Genomic DNA, 27,098 nt, shown 5'->3' with positions numbered 1-27,098 from the left:
CATGGTTTTTGTGAGTTAATTTAGTTATATTTCAGAGCACATGCAACAGAGAGTAAATTAACTTCTATGGAGACCTAATCTGTCACAGACCAGTTGCTTCTGATGCCTAAACTTGTGGTTTAGGTATGCTCCTTATAAGTCCATGACCTTCAAGCTGTGTTTCAAAAACAACTTAATGAGGGGGCATTTGTGGGAGGCCAAAGTGGTTAAGTATTCTTTAAGGAAACAGTTGAGGGGTCTTATTATTACATCTTTTCTGTAGTGTGCCTGCCTTATGAAAGATCTGAAATAATTGCATGGAGATTGGTTTTGGTTTTGTAGTTATGAATTTATTTCAACAGATGTATCACATCACTTTTGACCTGGAAGTTTAAAAAGTTATATCAAAACATGAATAAATCTGAAATCAATTTAAGGGAGGACTGACAGTTATATGGTAGAAACAGCTTTTCTTCATTTATTGGAGTAACTCTAAAAAGTATGTGATGACTTTTTTATACATCTAGAACTAGTAACATCAAAGAGCATTCTGTGTATGAATCACACGTATAGTCCTTGTCATAAAAATGCATTAACAAAAAGAATTAAGTGCAGAGGATAGATGTGGAAGTGGTACAACTCTTTTGCCCTTCGCCAGATAAAAATTTATGGAAACTTAAGAGACTGACTCAAAGATAAATACTTGAAGATGGAGGCTAATAAAACTTTTTAAAGCCCATTTTTAAAACCATGTCTTTCCCTTAGGCATTTACCTGTCAAAGTCTAAGCCTATTGAGAAGTCTACTATAAAATAACAAATACTTGTGATTCTCTTTCCTTTTTGCAGTCTGTCCCTTAAACTATATATTTATAAAGACTAAATACATAAGTACTATATATCATAAATGACTAATAAGGACAAACTAATATATTATATATAACTAATAAAGACTAAACATTTTTCTGTTGAAGGAGAAGGGATGGGAAAGAAAAAGAAGGCATCACTGTTACTAGGTACAGTCTTAACCTAGTAGTTTCAAACTAGGTTTCATATCCTGATGTCGATACCATAATACAAAACATCTTGCATCATCAGAAGGATATCAGACAGCTTTAGAATTGTTCATAACCTGAGTCTGTTCATGCAGTTATGTTCACATATTTTCTCATTTCTCTGCTTGTCTATATGTGTGTGCATGCACTCATGTATATTTCTCAGTTTTTCATGCTGGCGTCAGCTCAAAGCAAATTTTAAGAGCTAGTACTGGCACTCTTAGAAAAAAAGCGTTGTGTTTTTTTTTCCTAGTTCAACTGAAAAACTCAAAGCAATCTCAGATGAAATTCTGAAAAATTTTTACATTCTCTTATTTTATTTTGCTCTTCTCATAGTCATTATTTGATATCTTCCTGCATTACCAGACTGCATGCACTGAATCTTCTTCTCAATGTTATACATCACTGTTTCTTTATTAGAAGGAATTCAAGGTTAATCATTAGCAAACACTAACCACTACTTCCTGCTTATACAGTACATAGATTTCAGCAGTGGGAAGAAAATTCCCTGACAGAATTGTCTGCTCTTAGAATGCCTCCCATAGAGAGGCAAGAGGGAGAGAGAGATTCTCAGAACAAAAGAAGGAAATCTGCTCTGACAGCTCCCTGTGTAGTAGTGTAGACCACACCACTTCAAAGCTGTGATGCTCTCTCCCATCAGCATCACTATCAGTGCTGCTGGGCTTTCTCTGGTCACTCCACAGGGAGAAGATAAGTACCTGAATTCTCAAGTATTTTCTATTATTCTCACTTCCTCCTGGCTCAGGTGAAGACATGGTGCAGAACTGTTATCTGCAGTCCTCCCTCACTGACAAAGGTAGATAAATTTATGGGATTAGCCTGTTAGCTAGTGATAAAGATTATCTCTAGGGAGGCAAATAAATGATGGGTCCAGGACATAAACACTAATAATGAAAAAAAAATTAAAAATTTTCACCGATGTCTATTATAATACGTATTCAGCTACCTATTAGAAAACATTATTTTTATTGTGAGATAGCTGTAATTTCTATTCTTCCCTTTTGTCTCTTCTGAGAGGAGAAAAAAAATATTTACTAGCAATTAATTCTTTGAGTGACTCTCCCAGTCTTCACAACTGTGTAAGTAAGGAAACTACAGTGCAAGCTGCCAAAATTGTGCAGTGAACCATGTCTACTGGTTCTTTAAGTCCTCGTAGTGAAGTTATCAAAGGAGAAGTGAAAAATAGTCTAATACCTTCTGAACTGCAAACACTGCAGTGGGTTCACATTACATCACTGTCATGCTCTGTATCCACAACCATCTACTTGCTTATGAAATATAAGAGAGACACAGAGCATCTGTCTCTTTCATCAACTAACTCAGCTCTCCCAACATTGCTGGTGGCATGAAAACAGGTTTTATAAAAAAAAAAGGAACTATGCCTGAATTTTAGCTAGCTGTGGTTAGAATAGGCTGACCCTATTCTTGGCCTTTGTCAGGCCTGGGTATTTTCCAGTATAATTTTTCAGTATTTTCAACTCTGTTGTGAATAGACTGGGTATCCCAGAAAAATGGAGATAGATATGGAGGGGCAAAAATAAGAGAGGGAAAAGCTCTGATTCAGAGTTTATTACTATTAAATATAGATATGTAAAAATAGAGTAAGTTAACTGGCATGATACTCAGACTATAGAGTCTCATAGTCTCAATGACACTCATTTCTTTCAATGGCAATGGCTAAGAAAATCCAAAATGATCTTAATTACCTTCTGTGAGATGTGCTAGTAAGCAGAATAAATATTTTAAAAAAACCTGCACAGCACTGCATGCAGTATAATCATAGAATCCTAGAATAATTTGGGTTGGAAGGGACCTTTAAAGGTCATCTAGTTCAACCCTCCTACAATGAGCAGGAACATCTTCAATTACATGAGATTGCTCAGAGCTCCATCTAGCCTGACCTTGAAGTAAATACGAATAATGTGAACATCCTGAAATTTTCAGTTCCTGGTGTCATTTTACTGTAGTGAAAGGCTGCATAGAATGTCTCTTCTGTCTGGCTCATGAGACTCATGTTAACAGAGAGTCAAGTTGGTAAGTCTCCATGTATAAGTCTGCACTGGGTTGAGGAGCAGTATATCCTGGGTTTGCATGTAGGCTTGAGCATTTCTGGAACCAACCTTTCAGTTCTAGCATTAGCACTGACAACACCTTCTGTCTCTATATACATTAAATCAATATATGTCTGTACATCCAAAAGGTTGACAGGAAAATGTAACTACACTTGACAGAGCCTCCCAGTGTTCCACTGCTCAGAAGTGTTACTCAGAATATGGATTGTAGTAATTTTTTTCTTGATGTTAATAATGATTTGGAAATAAATGGCCATGTGTCATGCATCTTAAATAAAAATATATTTTCCAGTATCATATAATAATAAAACATGTTTTCTAGGTCATTACCATTGTGAAAAATATTTTTTAGAGATAAAGAGAGTGACTTCCTGTATGAAAAATGAATGTCTAAGGCAGAGCTTTTTCTTAGCTTTGTCCACTGAGTATAGTACTGTTTGTTTCAGTATACAATTGCTGTATTTTTTTGTGGTGTAAATGTATTTTGAATTGAAGATAATACATCACATTACACACATGCTGTGTGTAATATCGGTGTCTGTGAAGGGATATTACCTGGATATTACCTGCTTATTGTTATTATTTAGGGCTTACAAAATATCTTGTGTTTCTGAATTTATTATTTCAAGAAAGCTAATACTTGTCTGCACTTTGCATGCTTAGAATGTGTAGAATGGGTATTTAACAATTGACATGTGACGCAAATAACATGTATTGTTAGTAGATGCCATAATAGCGTGGCACTAAGTACAATGGGAACTGAAAAAGCTATAGCTTGGTGCTTTTTTTTTTTTTGTCTTGGGATTCAGGAGATGTAGGTAAACTTGGGGTCTTTTTGTGTGGGTTTTTGTTTGCTTGTTTGTTTTCTATTTCATACATTATCTGTGTGCCTGGGCACTGTTTTTGAATCCAGGACTTTTTTTAACACCACCAAGATAAATGCAAGTGTTCATGTTATGTTGGCAGAGCTTTGTGCTTAAGCCTTTTATCTGTGAAACGAAGATGTTGAATACTGACTCACCTTGTAGGTATTATAAGGACAAATTCTCTAGCCTTTGTGAGGTGGAGGTATATGGATAACTTCCGTTTTTAGTTGTAAAATATTTTTTAAAGTTCTGTGTATTGAAAACCTATTGTCTTAAAATGTGTTCTTTGGGGAAAAAAATAATGGTTAAAGAGAACAGAGACAACACTCATTTACATCTCCCTTGTATTCAAGTCCAAAGGATTCTGCAGCTACAAAGTGTAACATGATTATTCATCTTCACTGGATCACATGCTGTGATCAAAACATAGAGTTGGAACAATGCATACAAGATGACTACGCAGGCTGTATGACTAAATGTAACGGAGATGGGATAGATCTGCATTGCCTCTGGTCAGCTGTAATCAGTAACAACTCACAGTCCTTTACTAAATGTAGTTTTCTGTGCTACGTCTTGCTCTTCCTTGGGACTACAGAGGAGCAACTGATTGTTTTAGCTTTAGCAAATATGTCGTGCAAAATTCCCCATTGGAGAGTAGACTAAGTGTATTTAAAGTCTGTTTCCAGCTATATATTTTGACTATGATTGACCGAACGAAAAACCTCTCCTAGTTAGTGGCTGAGGCAGGTTCATCATGGAAAGTGGATTGTGCCCCCCACTACAGACATAAGCAAACCCTCCATTCACCCCATCACATGGACAATTCCTACGAATATGTGGTTTTAACTTTTTAGACTTTTTGAATCTTGAATGTGTGAAGAGAGAACATTAATCTCATCTCTGAAAATTGTATGCCAAGAGAACCAGCAAAACACCCTACTTTCAATTCCTACCTCTAGTTTACCATGGTTATTTCAAAAGATCAAATTCAGCCAGAAACCAAAATATAGGTCTATTTTGTGAGGAAAAGAAAACACGATTCAGTTTTATTTTAAAGCACAGAATAGCATGACTCAAGTCACAATTACATTTTCTTACATGTTGTTTAGAGCTTGCATTTTCACTATTTGGGTTTGTTTCTGTGGTAGCAGAATGTTACTGTTCATTAATCTAAATTCTACTTGTGGCTGTAGTAAAATTAATCAGTAGCTGGTGATAAAACTAATTGCATTTTTCTGATTTTCCTAATTTGTTAGAGCACTTTTGGCAGTTGTTAGTTGAGGAAGAACTGTGTTCTCAGAAATTATTCACTGGGGTATACTACAGTTACAAAAATGCAATTCTGGGTCATCTAAAGGGCATGCTAAAATGAAGTGGGGGAGGAATATAAAAATTGCTGCTGAAAAATAAACTTACTGAACCAGAATCAATGTGATGTTCAGAAGTAGGGGTTTTTTTAAGTCTAACTTCAAGCATTACTTTTCCATGGATCGATGACTAACTATTTTCATGATTTAATAAAAAGCATTATTTCACAGAAGGATTATAAAAAAAGACAGAATTGTGCTGAAATTAATTTTATAGGATGCACCGCATTTTTTGAATTGGTGAACTTTATTGAAGAATATTGATATTGAAATTATATAAACTCAATTTTCTTAATCTACTAAACTGTGGAAATCACAATACACTTATTTGTGTAAAAAATTTCTATTAATCATCAATAAGATTTTGTTATGAATTTGATGATATATAACAGGTGCACATACCAAAATATGGGAAGAGACTCTCCAGAAAAAGAATCTATGAACTTTCCTCTCCAAAGGATTTTTAATGTTGACAAAACAGGCTTTTTGGTTTTGGTTTTTGGTTTTTGAAATAAAAAGAATATTTCAAAGTTAGGATTAATTGATAACTTTTAGAGCTGGATCTTAAAGAGTACCAGACTCTAGAAATCCTTCCTTTTGAGAATATGGTGGCAGAAAATTCCTGTAAAAGAAATTCTATATCTGTGTAAATAATTCTAAATGCTTGTTTACAAAAGGAGCAGACTCTTAGGGGAACCAGAGATAAACTTGCAATTTTTTCCCTTTGTAGCCTATTTTAATATCTGTAAGTTGTTGCTAACTGCCTTTGTGTGGCAACACCTTCATTTTGTAGTGAAGGAAGAAAATCATTTGCTACAGTTGAATGACATCTTAAAACACAGTGCAAGCTTCCAGCTTCACATGGACCTCTGTGCATCAAGCAGTTACATCAGATATTAATTTTTGTTTCTTGTTCAGGATTTTTGAAGTAACTGTAATAATTAATGTCCAGTTTACCATGCCATTCAGTAGAGTCCAGGACATCTGATAAATTCTCTTTCTGCATCTTGCATGGATATATACTGAACAGAGGTTGCAATAAGATTAGTAGCATAATTATTACAATCCAGATATGACGATTAATGTACTTCCTTTTTCTGTGGAACTGTCCGCAATTTTCACAAGTTCTTTGGAAGTGCCTGAATATAGTGTAATATTCATGGAGTAAGGCAATTTTAGTTACTACATCTGTAGTATGAAAGAGAAGTTCTTTATTTGGAGTACTGAAAAACTGATGTTTGTGTTGGGGAAGAAGATGTTTTCTCCAATGAAGTTTGATTTCAATCTCAGCATCTTAAAGCAAGTATCTAGGATCTTGAGACTTCACAAAGTCACACTCAACTTCTTGTTGAGGAAGCAAATATCAACTTCCAAAGCAGTGCATAAAAAAATGGAAGGAAATTGTTGAGTTTAACTGATACTTTTACACAGATTCCCTTTTGGTTTGGAGGGAGGAATATTCTTGTAAAGTCTCAGGGCATCCTTGGCTCTGCCACAGTCTTTGTTTTTAAATTCTTTAAAGAAATGCTACTGAACAAATTACAATTACTCCAAATGAATTAAATGCAAATGATAGCTCCCAAAAAAGACCTTGGATATATGATATTTATGCAATATATTTTAGCCAGTAATAATAAGGTTCTATAACTCGCTAAATATTGCAGCAGGACTAGTAAGGACACACTGTTATTTTTTGGCCCAATGCAAGGCAAAAATCAACCAAACATTTACATTCTCATGTTCTTCTTTCTCTGCAAGACAAATTTCTGGTGTCCTAAAAGTACTCTTGAAAATAGCTGCCAGATTGCCATACAATATAAAATGTCAAGTTTATTTAAATTAGCAAAGGAAATCATCACAGTAAGAAAGAATGCTTATAGGGAATAGACAGTATGAGACAAATTTCAAAAGCACTTGTACAAAAGGTTTGTACTAAGAGTATGCTAAAAGTACTCAAAAAACACATCTGGATTCCCTGGATCCTGCCGGACTGATCAAGATAACTCAGAGGGATCCTAAAAAGAAATGAGATTTTTTTTCTGTGGTATAATGGGTGAGATAGAAACAAAGGAGAGAGAAGAAGCTTACAACCCAAGAAACAGTCGTTCTCGACAGGACTTGGGCTGTCTGGGAGCCTGCATTCAGGCTTCTGTCTTAAAGCCCTGATGTCTTGAGAATGCAGAACATGGCATTTCTTCTGTTCTCACAGATAAGAAGCTCTTCTGTAAGGATTTATATTTCCTGTATATTTCCTACTTGGGACATGTGATCTGAATGTCTTTACAAGAAATAAGTACAGTAGATATCCACATATGAAGAATTCACAAGATGAACAGAAACAACTTCTTGAACTAATCTAAAACAGTCTCTGGACATTTTTGTATGTGGTTTGCTAACAATGGCTTTTAATGCAATGATTTTGATTCTTTTCACATTTGTTGTTTGTCACCAACATTGGACTTATGACATTCCTGGCATATATCTGACAATCAGTTAATCTTTTTTCTTACACAAGTGTCGAACACATTGTTCACATAGAACACATAGTTCAAGGCTCATTTTCAATTTTCACTGTCTCATTTTTAACAGATGATCTAGTCCTGTGCAGATTCAATTATCTGAACACACCTGCATGAGGTCATCATGGATAAATGAGTTTGCTTTCATCTGTTGAATCATCTTTCTCAAACCATATTTGGTAGGAAAATTACAGACAGAACTCAGAGCAATAAACTATGGCAAGTGTAATTTAGTAACAAAGCCAGGAAAAAAAAAAAAAAGCCAGAGGTGTACAACACCAACACCTGCCAGAAATTCACAGTAAAACCTCAGTGAAGAACTTGGCCCTTCAGTCTGCTGAAAAGTAAGTTTATATTTTTCATGAATGTTTTTCAGAAGAAAATAAAAGGGTTATTTATTTGGGCATTAAAGGGCCTAAGGCACTGATACAAGTACCTCTTTCTCTTAGATTCTCAAAATTCATAAAGATTACAGATCAGGAGGTGCATTCCCTGCATTACAGATCAGGAGGTGCTGTGTAGATTTATGGTAAGGAAAATATATAAATGATACATTGCATGGCTAGTGTTTTCTTTCTTTTTTAGAAAGCACCTATTATTTTTAATGTCTTTTACATTTCAGCACTCTTTTAGTTTAACATTTTTTAGAACAACCAAAGTTAGACTGTTGGCATCAATAGCATAACATCTATGTAGCATAGACAAACAATTTTCAGCTACTGCTTAGGTAATTTTTTTTTTGTTTACTTGCCAAATGGTCCTACTTTCATTTTAGTTAGTGTTTTGGCAGATAGATTCTATCAGCTATCAGCCTACCATCATTACATTTTTTCGGTAATGAAAGGCTTGCCAGTGCTTTAATATCAATGACTCCTGTATTTTAGAATCAACTGGATGGCAGCTGTCCTAAAGAGTGTTCCAGAAACCTGCAAGTGAATTATTTTGATTTACTGTCTTGGTCCAGTGCAGGTGATGCTTACTATGTGGGAACTGGCAGATGTGTATGAGAGGGCTTGCCAGAGAGTTTAGAGCTCTCTATTTGGCAGAGAGAAAAGATGTCCATGTTTGCCACACAGACTAGAAACCAGGGAGAGAGTTAATGCTCTTAAGTAAGTCTGTCTATGACACAAGTGGTTTTCATTCAGATAAACCTATTATTCACTTCAAAACCAATGAGTTTTTAGATCAGTTTTCATTCTGGCTTAAACGGAATTATCAGAGACTTTGCAGTAGGATGGATTTAATAGAAACATTTTTGTTGTTAATTTAGGATGGGGAAAACCTTCCAGCTCAAGGAGGGGATAAATATCTCTCTGTGAGAATGCCAAGAAAAAAAATACTATTTCCAGAACCTAATGTTATCAAGTTAATTTCCAGATCCTTGGGAACTCTTAGACTATAAGTTTTCTCATATTATGTGCAATTTAATCTAGAAGTCCCTTCTGGTAAAGTGCTTACAAGTACTTAATATTTAAATACATGCCCTCCAGCATATAGAACAATGTAAACTAATGAGTCAGTGGGTTTAATCCAGGGGCCCCTTCTTTGTGTGCAAATGCCTAGCAGTAACTGTGAACTGCATCACTGTGAAACACTATTTTTGCTGCAATGAGCCAATTTGTAACCAACTCATTAAACAGCATTTTTTCCCCAACTTTTGTGCTAAGATATTAGTCTACATGCCTTAGTAAGAGGTAAGGGAAGAGAGTCATTAGCAGTGGTGTTATCAACTATGAAATTCTAGCTCTTAGATCTCTGTTATTTGGGCCAAATCTATCTGGAAATGTGTTTAACTTTGGCAGATAGAAGCCAAAGCATTCTCAATCCTTGCACAGATACTTAATGTGGTAATTTCACTCATGACCAAATATTTGTCAAAAACACTGTGGGAAAAACTGAGGAGTTCCAGGCAAACAATAGGTCAAAAAGTTCCTGTGATTTTGAGAATGGGGAGAATTTTTTTCTTATTTTGTACTAGGAGATGTAAAATTTATAATCAAATGCACATTTTGTTTTGCATTTTAGCAGCCATGCTAACACTGTAATTTAATATTGCAGTCACCGAATATAAAGTTTGAAATTGATAACCAGAAATAAACACTCTTGGGTTATATGCAGATTCCTATAAAGCAAAATACTTAAGCAAATATATATTTTGTTACTTCTTTAAGAGCAACCATAGTAGATAAGACCTCCCATACATCCTTTACTTTTTGAATTTTTCACTCAGCTGAAGTAAAAGGCTTTTCCTTACTTCTCGAAAGAATACAGAACTCAAATCCCTGAAATGTTCCAAGAGAAGTAAAACACAGAAACAGTAGTTATTTGATATAGATTTGTTATGTTGTTACTTTAAAATTAATTAAGATTCATGCAGGAATGTTTTACACTAAATCATATTATCCAAGCATTATTGTATTTACAGCTAAATTAAGGCAGTGGAGGTGGAGGGGAAAAGAGAGAGAAAAATCCTGCAGAACGTCAGAGTAAAATTTATAAGCAAATGTGTGTGTGTCGTGCATATCTATCTATCTATCTATCTATCTATCTATCTATCTATCTATCTATCTATCTATCTATCTATCTATCTATCTATCTATCTATTTATCTATCTCAAAAATTAATTTGAGATCAGATAGAATAGCTGCTGCAGGAAAGTCTGATTTGGTTTTTTGTATAGGATGTGGTTTTACATGTAGCGTCTTTTTCTCTACCTATACTAAGAGAAAACAGCCATAAAAGTGCTTGAAAATCAAAGTGAACACTGAGCTAGTTGTAAACAGCTCAACTGTCAAAACAATTTGAAGATACCTCACTTGATTTAATGATCAAACTCAAGATTTCATTTACATTCTAGCCCACTGTGGGTTCACAAGACATAGAATAAAGTACTAGGGGCAAAAGTTTGCTTTTAGAAAATTTAATAGATGTTTCCACTGCTGAAGGTCTGAAGTTATTGGAGGAAGGAAATAATCTATATCTTCAGGTTATAAAGTCAAGGTAGTGCTCCTTCCTCTTGGGTGCATAATAATAATTTGGCAACTAATACCACTACTGTCAGTGTTCTGGCCCGCAAATTTTCTGTCAACACGCGTAAAGAGAACCCATGGAAATGTTCATGAACAGCCTCTATTCTACCAGCTACAATGTAAATAGGGTTATAGAATTTTTCTTCTCATAAAGATGCATGGTGGTGGTTATAAAAATCTGGCAAAACTATGTCAGTAAGACCACTGCATTTAACAGGTACAGCACCTGCCTTCCTTTGCCTTGGAAAAGAGCTTTCAACAACCGAGTTTTCCGGCTGTGTATGCCATGTATTCCTTTTGGGTCCAGGGTAGTTAAAGATAGATTCTGTTTCCCAAGATGGTCTGTACCATCAGATCACAGAAACCCAGCTGTTGGCATTGATTGTAATTTGGGTGGGTTTGGGTTGCTGTTGTGCTTATTGTTGTTGTTGTTTGCTTGTTTGCTTGTTTTGATTTGTTGTTTTTTAACACTGAAAAATTGTCAACAATGAAGCATATCCTGAGTAAGTTGGCTATATGAGTATATGTACTATGCACCTATTTCTCATGAATTTCCTACAAGAAAAAGATTTTCTATCATCTATGGTTACTCAGTAAAATTGTCAGAGGGTTGTGCAAAGTTGGCTACAGATTACTCCTAAGCAAATAATACACAGGTTGTAGAATCCAATCAGTAAATGTCAAAACCTAAGGACCAGTTTGAAATAAGATAAATAAAGTTAATTACCAAGCTCATTAATTCAGGTGATTTTAGGAGGATTGTCTCCATGGCAATGCAGTTTGTGAATAATTAGTATGATAAATACATTTGATGAAAATCCAATGTTTTTCCTACTTTGTAGGCTACTGTGTAGTGGCTGGTGTCACTCTGTGGTTTCAAATTGATCTGTGGATTAACAGCCAAGCAATTAATAATTCTATCTTAGGTATCTGTCACTTTTATTAGATGCAAGACCACTAAATGAAAACAGATGATCAGCAGTTTTAAGGGAAAAGAAGGTAGTATAAAACTGTTTTGTCATGGCATACGTTGAATTTTCAAAGCACTAGCAACATTATGACAGGGAGAACAGAGATGCATATGGAAGAGTGGGGGGGTTGTGGCTGATATCAAATACTAGCTGAATAATGGTCACACAGTTGATAAATCTTATGTGTTGATTTAGGATTTTTCTAGTTACCTTGATATCCTCTTTATTCCTTTCATTACTGCCTGAAATCATACTTCTGCCCATGCCAAAAGCACAGGATGCTAACCATGTGTGCTTGTGGTTTGGGGATAAATCTTGATGTTCTTCAATAAGAAATCCAGTTATGATGGAGAAATCCAGAAACTGATGGAGTGTCTATCTGCCACTCTGCGACCCTCAGTCTTCTCTCTGAATTACAGCCCATTGTTCATCCTCTCTGCTAGATTCATTCTGAAGGGAAAACCCTGGCACACCCACACTATCTGGAGCAAAAGAAGGAAAGAATGGGGACAGAAAAGTAGACTCAAGAGTCTCATCCCATCACTCAATTATGTGATTATGTTAGAGAGAAAAAAAAAGAAGTATTAAATGTGATTATGTGGCCAAGATGATACTTCTCCTCCTCCATACCATCTGCAACATCTGAGAGCCAGGCTGTTTTGAGTTACAGAAATTTGAATTAACTATCTAAGATAGTCCTTGTTTTGAGTCTTTTATATTGTGACAAAATTTCTCACTTTTGCAGGCAAAAATGATAAAAAGAAGCACAGAAATTTGGCTTTCAAAATGTCAGAGAAAGGGAGAAAGTACTTGGCTACAATTTCAGCTGGTTGAAGTAGAAGTAGTAAATTCATTGGAGTAATAAATACTTTTCATAAGAATTTTTTCTCACATCCCATGTATTTGACTCATTCCGTTCTGGCTAGTAAAAGTAAACAAGACTGTACTAATTCATATTTCTGTGATATAGTAATATTTATTTAATTCAGAGTAATCTTCTCTGTGAACTAGCAGCAGTAGGTACCTGTATGCATGCATTTTCCTCATTAAAAACAAAAAGGCATAAGGTGGCTACACATTTCAACACATTTAATTAAATCTATTTTTTAACTTCTTTTTAATATTGATGGATACTTAAACTAGCTGGCCTGACTGCATCTTCTTTTTGGGTGTTGTGGTTTTGCCTGGCACTGCTTGGGGCTGGTTACAGCCTTGGGGAATTCTCTCTCTTTGCTTCAACACCACACTGCCCAAGCCCCCATAAACACAAATTCAGTGCCAGTCATTACATTTATATACATATATATATATATATGTATATATACACACAAAAAGTTGAAGCCATGGGGTCTTGTGTTACAGAGATTTGAATTTAACAAAACATAAGTGTCCATGACAGTAGTTAACACAAGCTAAGTAGAGCACTAATGACCAAAGTGATTTCTATAATGGCAGTGGTACTGATCACTGATGACAACTTGCAATTAATGGTTGTTTTTCCCACTACTGCACATTAAAGGTGCTCTTATAGCTTTAATTAGGCAATGGTAGTCCTTAAAATTTCTGATATTAATTGTTTAAGAGGTATTGAGAAGCAGAGAAACTTCCTGTCTAAGAAGCAGTAATTATTAGGCCTCAACTGTATAGTCCAAGAAGGAAAAAAACCCAACAAAAAAACCCTATGAAATTTTTCCCTAAGAAACTCTGAGTTAGAAAATCTGTTACCTTAAAAGAAGGACCAAGGAAAAGATACTAGTTTGACACAGGGCCCTCTATAATCCTCTGTAAGTTGGACTTGTATGTATAATGGTCTATTAGTAAACAAGGGAAATGAAGCATGTACAATACTGTTTCTTTTACTAAAGTAACACCTTAAAAATTTAAGTTACCTCTGTGGTACTTGGAGTGTTTGCATGAAAAGGTAACTAGCGAATAGGTAGGTAGAGGCAAACTCTGAATGTCACAGACCATAGTATACACCAGAACGGTACCAAAGACTAAGCAGAAGCCTGATGTATTCCAACTTTTTTTTATAAGTGTGGTAAATCATCTCTAGTTTCCCTGCTAGATACAACAGTGTGCTACTATCCTAATTAAGCAATGTAATGCAAGAGAATAAATTTATTCACATCTGGTTCAGCTGCTAAAAATATAACCCGTAAGTGCTGCAGATCTTTTGACAACTGGGAAAATATTCCGCCTGTTAACAGGAGGATCTAATTCATTTCAGTCTCTGCAAAAGAGATATAATTTTTGAATATGGGAAGCATTTCAACCTCAATCTATGTCTAGAAAATTTTTAATCAATGGCTAAAAATTAGGTTAAAAAGTATAACTAAAAATGCGCTAATCGCCTCATAGATGTCACATAAAAATATAAAGTGACTTTTTATGGAAGAGGAGTTGTAGCTCCAGTTGAATACCTACAGGGTACTCATTGAAAGTCGTAGCTGGAGATCTTGATCACATTTCTGTTGGTCTTTAATCCTTTCCTCTTGCCACCATCTATGTTATACAGATATCTATGTGATACAGATTAGCTACAAATTAGTTTCAAGCCTGCAAATTCATGTTTCTGTGTGTGTACACATGGTTTAGGTACCAAATGGTCTGCAGTGATGCGATGACAGTCATTGTGCTTTGGAAGTGAAGCACAGCATGGAAGACAGAAGTAAAAATGCTGTAACTCCTGTCATATTTTTATCTGTGATAGTAAATACATTGACAAGTAAATATTTATTGCACAGATATAGCAAGCGCAGCACTTTTCCAGTAGTATATGCTATAGTTGGTGCTTAAAACACATGGTTCCTGGATCAGCTTAATCAGAACATGTCACTGACAAGGTACCCTTCCTAGTGGAAAAGTTGGATCCTGAAGGTCAGTTCTCTCTCTCTCTGATTTAGTAAAGATTTTACCACTCCAGGGTGTTAGCCACTGATTGTTTTCTTCAGCAGGCTTGATTCATCTCTTGTTCATACCACTCTAGTGTGTTTAATGTTTTCTTGGGGGAGCTAGGCATTAACTGCTGAAATATGCATTATTTCAGAGGCTTATGATGAAAAATCAGTGTTTGTGGATAAGCCATATTTGCCATGGCTATGTTAGGCCATGTGACACTGTGTGAAAATACCAATTTGGAGCAGTGAAGCATCTGGTTCCTCCCAAGTACTTTTACCCTTGTGTGGTGGGGAAAAAAAGTGTTTTTCCCCCTGGAGTTAAAAAAATGGTAAACCCCGAGGGGGTGGTGTCTCTCTTGGTGTTGACCCAATCAGCGCCCCTGCAAAATTTAAACATATCACACCAGACCGGAAAAGAAGGATGATGATGTAGTTGGAGAAGAAGTGGCCATGTTCTGAGACCATGAGGAGAGAGAGGGGGCTAGGAGCCCCACTGGGGACCACAGCCCCCAGCCCCCCTGCTGGGGTTGTAGAAACTCGGAAACAGTGTTAAACTGGACTGGGTTCTGTGACTGAAGAGCTGGGGGAGTCTTTCTCCACTGTGAGTGGGCAGCAGGAGTGGCAGCAGAGGCAGCACTGAGTGGAAGGCTATGGCTGAAAGCCAAGAAGATAAGAGGGAAGCAGCAAAGACGGCACGCAGCAACGCAGAGACATATCCTGCAAGGAGAGAGTGAGAGCAGGCAACAGAGCAGAGAAAGCTCAGCAGAGACAGTTTTGGGGTAAGAACTGAATCAAATACCCCAAAAACCCTTTTGAGACCCCTCCTGAGAGGAGGGGATGGACTCCTACTGGATGGAAGTCCTAAAATGCAACATGCAGCAGAGACAGAGGAGGTAAGAGCTCAGAGACGTCCTGGAGCTGGACCGGGACGGCTGGACGGAATGTGGGGGAAGTGGCCTTGTCCCCCCCACCCCCCCACTGCTGCCACGCTGGCAGTTCTGAGAGCAATGGAGCTCTGATAGAACACTTAGGGCAAGGACTGAACTGAAAGCTGCCTTAAATGTTCTGAATCGAGGGAACTTGACCCCTCGAGGAAGGGACCTTCATGGGATGTCTTACACCACATGATATGACGTGGTAAGGCAGGCCTTTGTCCCAGCTATCGCAGTCCACGGGAGAGAGACCTTTGCTCGGAGCCGAAGGGCTGAGAGGGGTGAGAGAAGACCCCTTTGTGTGTAATAGAAAGAGATCCAACTACAACTCCAGCTATAACTGCTGCATTGGAGAGGAGAGACACTGCTGCCCTGAAGGTGGAAAGGATCTTTCCTTCTTCCTTTCTGGACTTTTAATGGAGGGAAAAGAGATTTGATCCAATGTAAATACTGCTTTATCATAGGAGAGATAGTTAGCATTATGTATATAATGCATTATAATATTTATTTGTGCAATTATTGTAATATAATTCCCTTCCCCCCATATTGAGTCTTGTGTTTTGTCTGGAAAACCCCTCTCACAGTGGGGTGAATTGTGGGAGGAGGGGCTTGGACTCGGAAATTGGATTTTTGGGGGTCTCAAACCACCACACCTTGTTATCAGATTATTTTTTTATTTCTCTCATACTCTCAGTTGCTGTTTGCTCTGTCTAGTTATTGTCCACTTAGTACAGGTATAGACAGCACTGTGACTATAGGTTGTACTCAGATTGGCAGCCACAGGTTTTGGCATCACTAGTCTTGCTCACTGGCACATGATTTCAATCTGCAGGAGCTCTTTTGGGATTACAGAAACTGAGTATTTTACATGGAGCTCCTTGATACAAAGTGCCAACCCAGGCTCTTGCTTGTGTTCAGAGGCTGTTACCACACCAACACACACTGTGGTGATATTGGCTGGCTGGGTAGAAGCAGTCAAGGTAAAAAATTGAAATACTATTTTAACATTCATATCTGCCATCCCACACTCCTTCAAAACATTAGGTAGACAGCCACAGTTTTGGAAAAATGATCTCTATGATAGCTAAGGCACGAAGCTTTGCATTTAGCAAAATTAATACCGTGCAGTCCGACATTCTGATCTGTAGTGGAAAAAAAAGTAATTATTTGCATTGGTACCAATATTTGACAGTGTACAAAATGTCTATAACACTAAAAAAAAAAATCATCAAATTGAGTACTTTAAAGATGGCATGATAATATCAGCATTTTACACAGTAAGCAAAACTAAACCAAATGCCTGTAGCATCAGCAATCCACATATTGTGTAACAGAAATCTCAGAAATATAATAATATTATTTATAATTGAATTTATTACATGAATTAGATAAAAATCTATTAATACACCTATATATTGATATTAATACATACTTACACAATAATGGGCTTATATTCCTAATTAATTTTTATATCAAGATGAGAATACATTAATTAAAATCCGTAATACAGGAAAACACCTGAAAATAAAATATGCAAAAAAGCTTTTGTTGAATCTAGAAACAGTAAAGGACACCGGAATGTAATAATCTCACAATCATCCTATTTTCCACCTATTATGTTCTCCATCATGACTATGAACAGCTCTTATAATATTCCAGAGTTCAGAAGCAAGTTTGAGTAGACCGAATTTCTCCATCCTCATTTTGTGGTTCCTTAGATTTTTATACACTGTAGAAGCCAGTGAGGAAGCATTGGGAACTCTTCCAGGAGTTATATCAATGCTTCATCAGTTTTAAGGCCATTTTTCACCCTCATGCTTCCTTGTAAAAAAAATCAAATAATCCTTATTCTCTGTGGAGTAATGAATGAAAAACCCTCTTACATTTACAAGCTTGTATCTTTTTTTTTTCCCCATAGTATATTCTCTTCTCAGCTGAAAGGTACAGAAAATTGTGGCTGTCTGGTATTCCACACATGCAGATTATGGCCTTAAATATAATGGGTGTTCATGTAATTGAGAAGTTGATATGAAACGGCCACAGACAAACTTATACTACATTTTACTGAGAAAACATTCACATTCAAGAAAAAGATCATCTGTGAGCACTATGCACACATTAGAAAGGCAATGAATAACTCTTCTTCGACAGCTACTGCGGGGATCCTCCCACCTTCCCCCCTCTGCACCTCTGGCCTGCTCTGTGTCTGCTCTACAGTTTCAATAACTGGTGTCAGACCTTGACCTTTGCTTAAGAGCCTGGTGGTGAAGCATCCCTTGATCAGAGCGTGAGCTCTTGCATGGCTAAGGTGGGAGCAGCACTGACAGTACCAGGAACTCCTGCTGCTTGGACAAGCTGGGAGATGAGAGCAGGAATAATCAGTCATACCCCGATGGAAGGGGCCACAGTGGGTCATCTGGTCCAACCTCCCTGCTCAAGCAGGGTTGTCCTGGAGCCCATTGCACAGGATTTTGTCCAGCTGGTTCTTGAATATCTCCAGTGAGGGAGAGTCCACACCCTCTCTGGGCAACCTGTTCTGTTGTCTCTCCGGAACATGTTCTGTAAAACAATGCATTTTTCACTCTATATTATGGGACTTATTCCAGCTACATACTGTTTAAACATCACCATCAGCATCATGCAAAGTAAATATATACCAAACTCGAAACTGCTATCAGAATTAGTTGTTTTATTCTGCTTGACTCCTCAAACCTCAAGATGCTGCCCTTATTACTAAACTTCCTACAGTGATATTGATACTCTGGAGCCTTGTAACAACTGGGCACCTGAGGTTGTGTTCATGAGGCCAGGCCAACTCAAAGCACAGACAGAATTCAAGGCTAAGTATCAACCTCTTCAATTCTGTGTGTGCAATGGCTTCAGACTAGGCTTAAGATTTTCTTTGCCTTCTGTCAGCCATTCTCCTTTTCACCAGAGATTTTAGTCCTTCTTTTTGCCTCAGCTCCCAGTCCTCCTGTGTTTATCAATAATATAGTAGTGTCTTAGAAAAAATAAAAAAATATACTCTATATTAGTGGTAACTGACTCTTCAGGCTACTTCCCATGTCAAGACAATGCTACTTTTCAAGAATTCAGCCTACTTTTTGAGATTATGCTGGAACATTCCTGGTGGTTTTCTCAGTCTCTGAGCAGTGTCTTCCTGGTTTTCACAGATACCCTGTTTTCTTCCGGTAAGTATACAGTCCTCTTTGGCAAATTACATTTATAGTATCATATGCAGACCATTATCTAGCCTTATAAACAAAAATTTCCAAATCTCTAACAAGTAAAGGCATTTACGTTCAACATCATTGCAGACTAGGCTCCTACAAAGCTACTTGTGCTCACATACGAGTTCACTTATAGAGTCAACATCTGTGTTGAATAAATCATGCAGATTTGCCCTACCTTTTTTCTTCAGAAAACAATTTAATGTAAAATGTAGTTCAAAGTGAATGGGAAGTGCCTCTGATTTTCTCTTTAAATATTTTATTTTCTTATTTTCAAAGATCACGAGTATGATTTTTAAATTGAAGTAAAATATGAGGAATGTAAATTTGACTATGTGCTGCATATAGAACAGCAAAGTGACACCTCCTAATTTCTCACATGTTGGGAGATTTTATACAGTTTCCCACCACTCATAAGTTGCAAGTATTTGCATTACAAATAATGGACTAAAAGAACACTAAGCAAGAGTTTCTCAGAACTGAAGCCCTCCAAAATCCTGTGATGCAAAGGAAATTAATAAGCTTTTGCAACTGCTGTGTCCTGCAATATGAAGACACAGTACAAGTGGACTGTAAGGGGGAAGGAAGTTTTTCATTACAGGCAAGGCATCATGCTCCTTTGGGCATAGATGACACTTTCTTTATTGATAAGATTTAATTCAGATCTTTAGGAGGTGGCAGTGTTCCTTTAACATGAGCCATTTTAAATTACTTCCCAGAAAACAACAGTAGTATAGTAATTACATAGATAAGTGAAAAGGCAATTGCTGCCTCTGTAATTGAATCAATATAGTCTTTATCAATTTCCATGCTTTTATCTGTTTTGTTTTTAAGGCTGAAAAAAGGAGGATCATATTTTCAAAATGTGGCCTTGACTTATGCACATTCTAATTCACAAATATACTGACTTAAGTTGTTCTCTGTGGTGTCATCTCTTTGTGCAAATACATTGAAAGAAACAAGTAGTTTGTTTGTGTTGATTTTAGTACATTTACAAGAAATAATATGTCAAAACTGCTTCAAACAAACAAAAGTGCAAATATTTTTAAGGAAGAATATTATTCACATGTAAATACATGACAGTTCCTTTTGAAAAGATGTATCTAATGTGATGGTGTTACTTTTCAGCATCAATCATTTATGAACCAATTTAATGGATAATATGTGTTCCACTTGAAAAATATAGAGAGGAGTTGAGAGTAGAATATTAACAGATTTTTGTCTTGCAGTTTCTTCAGTAGGAGAAAAATAGCATAATATCTATATTTAATAAATGACTGACCTAATTTTTTTCAAAATAGGAATTTCATGCTGAGTATTTACTTACTTGCATAGCCCCCTGACCCTTTTAATCAATACATGGCATCACCATTTGGATTCTTGATTTGGATTTGCTGCCCAGATTTTCATATCCCCAGCTTGTGGTTATTCTGGTTCATTCATGCACATCTAGATAGCATTTGGCAAAGTGAGCAATGTGTGCAGCACTTAAGGTGTCTCAGACAGAACAAGTATGGCTCTGTTTTCTGGGGCTCCTGTGGTAAATTTTCAGACTTGCTACAGGGCTGACTTAAGCTGATGAAGAATTCATAAGTCTGTTTGAGAAAAACATGAGCTGAACCCCTCACTTATCTCGCACCTAGCTCAAGCAAGGCCAAACAATGGAATGATGCTTGGAGGGAAGTGGAGGTCTCACAGCCCAGTGTTGTTTCAGTGGGGCAAAGAGAAACACCTACCCCTCTGTACCAGCAATTAGGGACAAACACATTTATAGTATAAAAAGAAGGGGGGGGTTGGGGTGAAAAAGTGAGCGGGGGAAACATATCTGCTTGCTCGGGATCGGTAGACAAACTATGTCTCTCTGCCCCTGAAGGAACATGTTTAGGTGAACTTTGCAACTGCATTGGACCAGACCTGGGAATATTTACGTATATACATATATATACACATATATACATATATATACACATATATAGCACTAATAGATCTCTCTTAATGTACGTACTCTTGCAACACATACTAACACTCTATAGTCAGTGCATTTATCACTGGCAATCGTGAATCTGCTTTCCCGTTGCTTCAATAAATCACACTATTAGTGAATCTGGATCACAGAAGTTCTTACCAAACTTGGCCAGATCAGTATTGGACATGGTCTGCATGTGCAGGTTTTGGGTGGGGTAGAGTTAATTTTCATCACAGTAGCTGATATGGGGCTATGTTTTGGATTTGTGCTGGAAACAGTGTTGAGAACACAGGGAAGTTCTTGTTATTGCTGAGCAGTATTTGCACAGATCCAAGACCTTTTCTGCTTCTTGTATCATCTACCAGCGCAGGGTGGGAGATGTGGGTGTGCACAAGAAGATGGGAGAGGACAACTGACCCCAACTGACCAAAGGGATATCCCATATAATATGACATCATGAATAGTATATAAAGAGGGTGGAAGAAGGAAGAAGAGAGGGATGTTCAGAGTGATGGTGTTTGTCTTCCCCAGTAAGAGTTATCTATGATGAAGCCCTGCTTTCCTGGGGATGGCTAAACACCTGCCTGCCCATGGGAAGCGGTGAATGAATTCTAGTTTTGTTTGCATATGTGGCTTTTGCTTTACCTATTAAGCTGTCTATATCTCAACATGCATGTTTTCTTACTTTTCCAAGTCTCTCCCCCACCCCACCAATGGGGGAGTGAGCGAGTGGTTGTGTGGTGCTTGGTTACCTGCTGGGGTTAAACCATGACACTGAAGTATTTTCAAATCAGAGCTTGTGCAAGTTCTTATTGAACTCAAATAGGCTGATAATGCTGAATTGGCTATAATCAGAAATTAAGCCCAGCCACACTCAGCCCCTCTGATTTCTGAGGAACAGCTGGAATACTGGTGGTTTTAGTTGACATGGTGGTGTTCGGTCATAGGTGGGACTTGATGATTTCAGAGGTCTTTTCCAAACTAATTGATTCTGTCATTCTGTGAACACAAGGGCGTTTATTTTCTGCCAAATTTCAACACCTTTAATGCAACAGCTTCCATGGGTGAATTTTAGTGGGTCTGTTGTAACAGAGGGACTACTGGACTACCTGAAGCACTGTCCATTCTGTGCAGTGGGACTGCTGGCATTTTCCATCACCTAAACCTCCTTTCTTCAAGGTCTATGGCTTAGTTGTTCAGAGATTTTGATATGAAATGAGAAATGCAAAGCATTAGGAAAGCTGGTTATGCCTAGTCTCAGGACTGTTTCCTCAGAGCAATTTGTCAAAAAACCAGTCTCTGTGTTAAAAAAAAAAAAAAAAAAAAAAAGGAAAAATTCAGTGTCTGGATAGGATAGGATCCAAAAGGATACTTTCTTGTAAATGAAGGAATCTGGTTAACAAATAATGGGTAATGTAGCCAGAAATTAAATGAGTTTAAGATTCAGGAAACAGATTCAATCATCTCAGACACTTTGCAGCCTGAAAAGACCCTTGATAATTTTGTAATGAAGTGTTTGTTAAACATCTGGTGTTTCTGTTTAATATCAGTGCTTATGTTGTTATATTGTGGTATCTCAGTGCTGTTTTTGACAAAATGTAGGTGATGTAAGTGAATAATAACATTGTAAGTTAATAATAATTTAGTTGGAAAGTAGAGAAAAAAATTGGCACCAACTGTAAGACAGCTAACATTAACTTTTCAAATAAAAAAATTGTTTAGTTTGGGTTTGAATCAGGCTTTGACCTCTTCTTATATTTTTTTAAAAACAACTGTTTTCCATTCATCAGTTTTACAAAACAGGAAAAAGATTATCCGTGATGAAATATAGAAAATCTACCATATTATTAATTGAATTTATAGTACATTAAAGCAAAGATATTCTAATGAAAATAATTTATTTGCTTTGAAGCCAGTGTTCAAACTGGTGCTGGAAATAGATGGCAATAAACAGTGAAAACTTATCACTTTATCACTTTATTCATGAAAGAATTACTTATCTTAGCAATTAGTAATTTCAAGGGGTGGCTGTAGCTCATATATCTTAAAATAGTTTTATTTAAATATAAATTGGTTGGAAGGACATAAGAGCTTTTTCTTCACAGTACTATAATCCCTTATCCATATGCAATACACAGAGCAAACATAGAAATTTGTTTTTTTCTTACTTTCTTTCCTAGCAGTCTTGGGAATTCGCCCGGGAATTTTGACATCAAAATGGCCATTTCCTGATGCAAATACACTGAATACTGTATAAGCTGATCCCAGCCAGCAGCTTAGCACCCACAGAGCCACTCACTCTCCTCACTCCAGCAGAAGGTGGGGAGACAATAGGAAGAGTAAACTCAGTAAATCTCATGGATCAATATACAGTCAATTTAATAAGAGTCTTACTAAGAGTTATAACTTCTTCCTAACAAGAATTTGGTGCTGGTCCCTAACTAAGTTTAAAAGGACTCTGCTCTCAATTTTTGTGGTAGTTGTTGTACTACCATACCTGAATTTTTAAAACTAAAAGGGTATTATAAGTGAACAAATATCTCTTGATTCTAGATATATATTAGGGGGAAGTAATTAATTTCGATACTGTATTCCATAAGGGGGCAAGAGAGAGTTTCTGTTAGGCCTGCAAGGCAGCATACAAAGTGAGCGCTGGATATGAAGCGCTGTTGTATATTGCTTGTAGGTTAAGAAATCAGCTATAAATTTTTCAAATGAAACACGTGAAGTTAACTAGCACTTCGGACATTAATATCTTTTCCTTATCATGCACCTCATAGAACAGAGGAGTGTGAGTGTGCTAGTAGCAGAGTTCAGCATAAAGAACAAGGACAAATATAAGGAATAAAGTCCGGAACTGTAAATCAAAACTCTTCTCTCCTTCTCATGTCACTTAAACTCTGACTCTATAAATGCTTGCCTTTTTTTTTTTTTTTACTTTTGAGGTCATAGGCTAACAAGAATATCAACCCACTCAAAACAGTTTGCCTTACCTCTGGCAAAGATCATGATAGTAGGTGACCCTCTTACCAGAGTGTTGATACAGGTCATCCTTTTCAACAAAAATGCAATGAGTGGGGAATTTGTTTAAGTGGAAAGGAAGGCCTGGGGTTCCAGCCTTGCCTTCAGCTACAGCTATTCAAACTTGCTTTTCAACACAGTCAGAGGCGACTTCGGACTGAAACATTTCCCAGCACTGGATTTGAAGTACAACAATTCTTTAGTCTCTTGTTGAGGGAGAATGAAATCCTGGATTATGACTTCCGCTTCTAGTACTGCTTTATATGTCAGACACATGGATAAAATGTATGCTTGGGCCTGGCATCAGGATGGTGTGGATTATAGCAGTTTGGTAATCAGATGACTCACATCAGCACTTGTTTTACTTCTAAATCTCTGCCGTTTAAATTGTTTTTTAACTGTATTGCAGATCTGTTGGGGTTTGTTTTTAAGTTTCATCCAAGACTTAGTTTCATTACAGGTCAGTTTAAAATCAACAATAAAACTCCATCTGCTGACAAGAGATGCAGGAGCTTCTCGTGAAGAAGCTATGTTCTGCCCAGACTGCATAACAGCCATCTTAGTTCTGTTTGGATTTAAACCAGAGTTCTCATACTGCAGTCCCCTATCAAGTGGTTTTTAAAGACAGATCTGAACTGTGTCCTGAGGAACTTACTTAGAGTATGTGAATGTACAGCAAAAAAAAAGCATGCACGTCTCATCTGCACAACTGAAGTTCTCCCTCTGCTCCTTACCCAAACAAGAAGCTCTCATCTTCGGCTTTTATATACTACATATTGTTAAGCATGGAAATGTATTCTTATCAGCCTTTACTGGACACATGTAACAGAGTTTTACATCTTGATAGAAAGCAAATGAGACTGACTAACTAGTGAATATGTAATTCTTGTTTTCTTTTTTATCTGTGTGCAGTGTTTGGATTTTGTTGAGAGTTTTCTCCAAAAGGACTACTGTGGTATTAAATATTATCCAAAGTAAATATAGATTTGAGGAAAAGCTTTAACATTGGAATTTGGTTTATCTGAAAAGTTCCCCCATAGTTTACCACAGTTTTTTTAATGACTGTGGAAGCCTCCTACTCTGCAAAGTGCTTGTTACATTAATTAGGGGGTCTGTCAGACAACTGATTTCCCCCATATCAAAACAAAGGAAATACTTCTGAGAACATGAGACAGTTTCTGAAAATCAGTATCTGTGCAGATCAGTTGCCATGCAAACTAGTACTATTGTACTCTGACAAAATCAACAAGCAATTAAGTAACTAATGTTTGTTTCTCAATATGTATTAAGCATGTGGATAGGAAGAAAACTAGCTACAAAATATTCAAAACAGCGTGTGGTACGTAATACAAAACAAGCTTTGAAAGGTCTACTAGTACACAGAGAAAAATGTTTTAATTCATGTCATGACTGTAGCACTTTCAGAGTTGTTTCTACGCAGCCTTTGTCTAGAGAAAAACTGACTTTATTAATCCTTCCATCATTAGCTCTTTACACCTTTTGTTATAATGCTGTTTGTGATATCTGTTGTTTTCTCTATATACTTTCAGTACTTACTTTTTAATTCTTCAAGATGGAGCTTTGCTTTGTAGTATATGCTTCAGGCAACTATAATTAATTTGATGTCCTAATCAAATAAGATACTTAGATCTCCTTGGTAAGTGTGGTCTGCATTACCTACATGGAGATAACTTAGTGGTAGAGAGCAACTATATATCTGTTCATCAGTAATACATTTGCAGGAAAGAAGAGTGGAAATTCTCCCTACACACATGGATGATGACATGGCATGTCTTTTAAATTAAAGGTCTGTTGAGCATAGGCTTAGTTTTGCATGCTCGAGGGTAATTATGTGCAAACACAGCCCACTGAAATTTTGAACATAAAAATGCAATGACTGTAAACTCTTTACGCAGAAGTCTTCTTAAAGTTTTAACCTTGTGGTGAGCAACCTAGGACCATGATGGATGAACTGGATCTGACATACAGACACATTAAAAAAAAAAAGGAAGAAAAAAAAATACTTTTGGAAAAGTTTGGATGCAGTGATAGCTCTTTTAATTGAAACACACGAATCCTAGTTTCTTCTGAATCAACTTGAGAAAAAAAAAGTTCTGGTTCCAAGAAGCATAAATTATGTATCTGCATCTTTTGAGTTGACTCTGATTGTTGTTATTCCCTAAAACATATTTTTTAATGACTTTTTGAATTATCATTAGTGCATTAAGAAAAACTGTAAAACTTAAAACTGCATACAGCTTTGGATCCCATTAAAAACCATGTCTCTGTCTGAGACCTAATTCCTAGAAAATGTAAAACTTAAGGCTCTTTTCTGCAATTCTGCAAAATGGGTAATAGCTCTGCTGTTACATCACCCTCTCCGCAACCTGCTATGCATAATACCTGCTACATCGTTAGTCTCAACAACTCTTTGGGACCTGGGTTATGGAGCAGGTCCCTCTCCAAGGAACCTTCCCATATTGAGTAAATAAGTGTCCTGGGTTACACAAAGACTCTGGTATCCACCTTCTCTTTTCTCCAAATATGCCTACTAATTTAAACTGTGGGGAGGGACTTAAAATAAGGGTGGTACTCTATTATCCTAGGAGAAGAATGTATCCACCAGTGTGAAAAGACTGGAAGGCTGATGACTCAGAGGACATGCACACCTGCCATCTCAGGCTAGGAACTGGGTAATGTTTCTTTGTCCTTACACTAATGACTCACCTGTGATAACTCCCCTCAGGGAGACATCAGGACAATTCACACACATGGCCAGAGATATTCATCTCTGCTGATGGCCATAATGGATCCACCTGTGCTTAGAAGGTATCAAAGACTTTTAAAATGTCCCAGTGATCCAGTATTATATCAACTCCCTGCCACAGGGGAGGTACCAGAGGCATTCCCACCTACCCTGAGACCAATGAAAGACCCCATTCTGATTTCACTAGAGGGATGGAGTGTTTCCTTCCCTGACTTCCACCACCTGGGGCTTTCTACCACCACTCCTTGGATCTAGGGGAGGGCCAGAACTTCAACAGGACTGCAATGCCACTCTCAAGAGGACGGCGATCATTACTTCAACAGAACTGTGACCATCATCCAGACCAACGGGTTTTCTTTTCCTTTTACTTCGCACCTGGGGGGACCATGTGGTGCTCAGCACAGG

Source organism: Pseudopipra pipra, chromosome 4 (assembly GCF_036250125.1).
Source record: "Pseudopipra pipra isolate bDixPip1 chromosome 4, bDixPip1.hap1, whole genome shotgun sequence".
Lineage (NCBI taxonomy): Eukaryota > Metazoa > Chordata > Aves > Passeriformes > Pipridae > Pseudopipra > Pseudopipra pipra.
Note: the sequence above shows the minus strand (reverse complement) of the source record.